The sequence below is a fragment of the Elephantulus edwardii genome, unplaced genomic scaffold (assembly GCF_000299155.1).
Source record: "Elephantulus edwardii isolate Elephantulus edwardi_28Jun2011 unplaced genomic scaffold, EleEdw1.0 scaffold00279, whole genome shotgun sequence".
NCBI classification, from domain to species: Eukaryota; Metazoa; Chordata; class Mammalia; order Macroscelidea; family Macroscelididae; genus Elephantulus; species Elephantulus edwardii.
In genome coordinates this window covers 2,795,772-2,800,506 of record NW_006400029.1, presented here as the reverse complement: position 1 = coordinate 2,800,506, position 4,735 = coordinate 2,795,772, and the positions used below count along the sequence as shown (strand labels likewise).

The window sequence follows — 4,735 nt, the reverse complement described above, 5'->3', positions numbered from 1 at the left end:
TTAAAATTATTTTTTAAAATTTGAAAAAATTTCATACTAGTTATCACAGTAGATGATTAACAGTTTTCTCTTTAAAATCAGTCACATTTAATAACTATTTGTCCTGTAATATTTTGAAAGAAATTAAAATCATGAACGTTATTATTTTTATGACATTTTAAAGAAACTGTGCCAGGATATGTAATTAGAAAAGACCTGGGTTCAAAGACTAACTTTGTTACTTATCATCTGTGTGATTTTAGCAAGCTATTTCATCTCAGTTTCTCCATCTATAAATACACAGAGGTTCATTTCTCCATGTATAAAAAGCAGGTAAGACTACTGACCTCATGAAATTGTTGGCACTGTAAAGCACATTTTTAGCAGCTATTGTAATAATGATGATGTATGTTGCTATAAAGTAAAAATAATGCTCTTTTTTTTTTAATAGTTTGTTTTTTACGTTACAATAACAGGGGATAGCAGTGCGCGCAGTACCCCAGTACCATAAATTATGCAGTCAAGTTTCCCACATTTGGGGAAATCACAGGGGTCAGCACACTAGGAGTGCAATGGGTGAGCCTTGCCCTGGGAAAACCACCTTCTTGATCATGGTATTTCTTCTGCCAGGTAAGTATAAAAATGATATTCTCAGAATAAGATCTAACAGTTTACTCAATTATCACCTCACAACCAATTTCCTCTATCTAAAACTTATTTAACTGATATATACCAAAAAGAGTTAACTGTTAAATTAAGATTTAAAAAGGGCTACCACATGCACATCCAAAAACTTCTCCAACAGGGTAAAAAGGGAGGCCACTGACTGAGAAAAAGTATTCGGTAATAACATATCAGATAAGGGACTTATATCCAGAATTTATGAAATACTTGAGCACCACAACAAGATAAAGGTAAAGAATCCAATAGAAAAATGGGCACAGGATATGAACAGGCAACTTCACCGAAGACGACATTCAGATGACTAACAAGCACATGAAGAAATGCTCAAAATCCCTAGCCCTAAGAGAGATGCAAATTAAAACAACTATGAGATAAAAAAGGCTACCACAGGTAACAAATGGGTTGATAAACATGTACTCAAACTCTGAGTTTTAACTAACTGCTACTAACCAGCATAGCCTTTTTCAGTATATAGATACATGTCCAAGGAATGAAGAATATTCATGACAGATGGGCAGGGAACTCTGGTCTAATCTTTATAGGATGCTGATTGTATCTGCTTTGGGGAGCATTAGTGGCATGCTTTATTGTCAGTTGTACTGTCTACAAAGGCAGCACCTCTCTGACAGTTCAAATCCATCAGTGCTTCTGTGGGAGAAAGGAGCAATCTCCTCTTTGGTAACTAACCTCCTCAAAAACTCACTAGAGAGAGGGTCAACTATGACTTGGTTCCAACTCAAAGACAATGTGATGAGTTTGTATTTGTTTTAGTCATTCACTCCTCCAATGTGACTTTTTTCTATTTTTTTTTAATTTACTATATATTTAATTTTTCTAAAATTTTATGAAAAATTTCATGAGCGAGCTCTGGTGGCCTAGTGGATTAGGAATTCCGCTGCCAACCCAAAGGCATGTGCATGCTCATATCAACCAGCTGTTCCTTAGTGGAAAGATGGGCAATCTTCTCTTATATACCTTATAGCCTTTGAAGTTCAGCCATAAGTTGATTCCAACTCAACAGTACATAGTAACAACAAGAATTCATGAGGTAACTCTGGCAGCATTTTCTGTAGGGAGATGAGATGTTAATCCAATGGCCACATCTTTCAGGTGGTTTGAACCCACCTGCTGCTCCACTGGAGAAAAATGGGCAATCTCTTTCTGTGGGATTTGCAATCCCCAAACACCTACTGGAGAGTCAGTTATGAGTTGGTTCTGACTTGGGAATGAGACTTATTCATAAACGCAATTTACCAATTAACTAGAAATAGTTACGTCAAATAGAGACATAAAAATGCAATCTCTGTGCAACAATTTTGCTAATTTTTTGAACAAATTTTTTTCTCAGAATTTTAAAAAATTGAGTGTCAAAAATACTCTGAATTTTAAATCTAGCCTTCACATTAAAAGCAAACACAAAGCACCACTCTAACAATACTCTATTTTTTCCAACAGATCAAAAACACATTCTAAACTTCTGTACAACTGAGATGATCCAGCCAATAAGGAAGATTAAATCAATATGTATTACAACTGTTTTTCATCAGATTACAATTTTCACTTACCTTCCTGGTTAGAGAACAGTTTTAATATCAATATGAGGGATTAAAGTTTTAATTATCCCAATTAAAATTCTAATCAAAGTAAAAATGTCAGATATATACATTTCATTCTTTTCCTATTTAAAACATTTAATAACTTATCTAATGTTAAATATTTAAGGATTTAAGTAACTATTTTAAATCACACAAGCAGGTATATTTGGATACATTAATGAGTTATTACAGTTTTCCTGAGAATGATCTAAAGTTTCCACTAAAAATAATTGGCACCTCAATGAAGCTCTAAGAACTGCATGCCTACTTTCAAAGATCGTTGCACTATGCTAAACTGCCCTTTGGAGATTGTACTAGGAGCAAAGAGCAGAGAGAGTTCCGTGAGCTTTTTTATTAAAAAAAAAAAAAAAGACAACCCAACACTATTCTCAACACATTCATCACCTACATGCTAAACCTATCAAAAATATCATTTTAAAATTAATACACTTCTAATTTTCCAGCATTCAAAATAAGACAAGATAATCTACCACAAGCCGATTTCCCTACAGCCTTCACATCCCCTGAACAGTGCTGTGCCAAGAGCACAAGCTCAAGTAAAATAACCGATGCAATTTCCTTGTTTACTTAAAGAATTGCAGAAAATATGTTGACTGATTCGGAAACAAATGAACTCCAATATTTAAAACCTTTTTTTCATGACCATCTTCGATTAGAGTAGTAATGATTCCTTCAGCAAGCAAAAAAAAAAATCTTAATTTTCTTTTTAAAAAGAGGTTAACTGTTACACTGCAGTTCATCAGCAAGCCTTGTTTGTAATCAGAAGGAAAATCGGGGCGAGGGGTGCAAAATATACAAGACTGAAAACATCACTAACTCCTTTTGATCGTTAGGAATAATCTTTAATGACCTAACATGTACATGCAGAGTTCATGAACAGAAAGAAGGGAGCCCACTCCAGATTCAGGCTGATGTCGGAGAGGAGATGGAATTTATTTACACTGCAGTGCCTGGCAGCAAACATGGCTGCCCCTGCCCCCTTTAAATCGGAATATTCTTCACTCCCTCACCAAAACCATCAAATTATGTCCGTATCTCTCCTTATCTCCCCACCATAATATAAACATATCTCCTCTTCGCAGTAAAACCCACACCTCCCTTTTTCACAACAATCATAACACCATAACCACTAGCTTCTCCATTCTTTTTCTCTGAAAAAAAAAAAAAAACCCACAAAAACAAACCCACAGAATACACAAAAATATAGGAACAAAAAGCTTTCCTTTCCTAACACTTTAACAATCCTCCATTCCTTCTTCTCCCTCTTTTTTTTGCATGGTCAATAATACCCATCCCTCTTTTCATCCAGTTAATTTCCTTCCTTATCTCAATCTTATGCTTTCCAGTTTCCTCAATCTAGTTCCTATTTACAAATTGTATTCTCTCAATCACATCGCATACCTTTTTCTAATCCACCTTCTCTTCCATTTCTATTCCCTCGTGGTCCCCATGATTCCCATTAGACACTGCATCTCTCCATCAAATTCTATATCCTCCCAGATTCTTCTAGTTTTCATATTCCACTCTCAAATCTCCCTATTTCTGTCCACCCAGACCACTGAATCTTCTTCAGACCTAACTCCTCTCCCTGTCCCTCCCCTTTCCATTTTTATCCCCGCCCCCATCCCACCTTTACTCCCAATTCCCAGATCAACGCCACTACGTCTCTTTACCCGATCCTACCTCTCCTGCCCCACCCCCCAAATTCTCTCCACACTACCTCGACGTCGGCTCCTCCCTCTAGATTACCCCCAAAACCTTTCTCGCCACCCGCTTCCCCTCCCATCTGCGCCCGAGTCTCCCTTCCTTCGGTCCCTGAGTCGCCGCTTCCCCTCCTATCCCCGCCAGGTTCTCTCTTCCACCCTTGCTTAGTCCTTAAGTGGCTGCTTCCGCTCCCATCCTCGCCTGGGTCTCTCTTCCACTCCCTGCCCCGTCCCTAAGTCGCCCCCTCCCAATCGTTCTTTCCCCAGCGCTTCCTTCCAGTGGGCATGTATAAAAAGCACACATACATACACACTTTACCTTCAGTTTGTTCCATTCTAACCCCCCGGCCGTGTCTGTTCGCTCACAGGAGAGACATGGAGGCCCGGAGTGGAGCTGGGTTGCGTGGAGCCGCGTGGGGAGGAGACGGAATCGGGCTAGGCCTCATGAAATGCCTGTGCTAGATTTTCCCCGCGCCGGACGCCTCAGCCATGGCGGCCGGCATCGAGGAGGTCCACGGCCGGACGGGGCCAGGCGTGGGGAGGGAGAAGGAAAGCTGCGGAGGTGGGTGGGAAGGGGAGGTGGGGGGACTGGGGATCGCGCGCAGTCACTACTGCCAAAGAGAAGCCTGTGGCTAGCGGCCAGAACAGGACAGCAGGGTCCGCGGGGCTCGACTTGGCCTTCGCACGCCTCTTCGCGGCGACTCGTGGGCAGCCCCTGCTCGCCTCCACCTCCGCCTCCTCTTGGCCGCCGCC

General features: G+C 40.3%; 1 protein-coding gene across 1 annotated transcript in view; it reads right to left on the bottom strand.

Annotated features, from left to right (window-relative positions):
- WHSC1L1 (Wolf-Hirschhorn syndrome candidate 1-like 1) overlaps positions 1 to 4,735 on the bottom strand; it is a 142,112-nt gene extending 137,377 nt beyond the window's left edge. The window contains exon 1 of the mRNA XM_006900289.1: positions 4,302 to 4,735. The gene's annotated coding sequence lies outside the window, so the exon portion shown is untranslated. The remainder of the gene's footprint in view (positions 1 to 4,301) is intronic.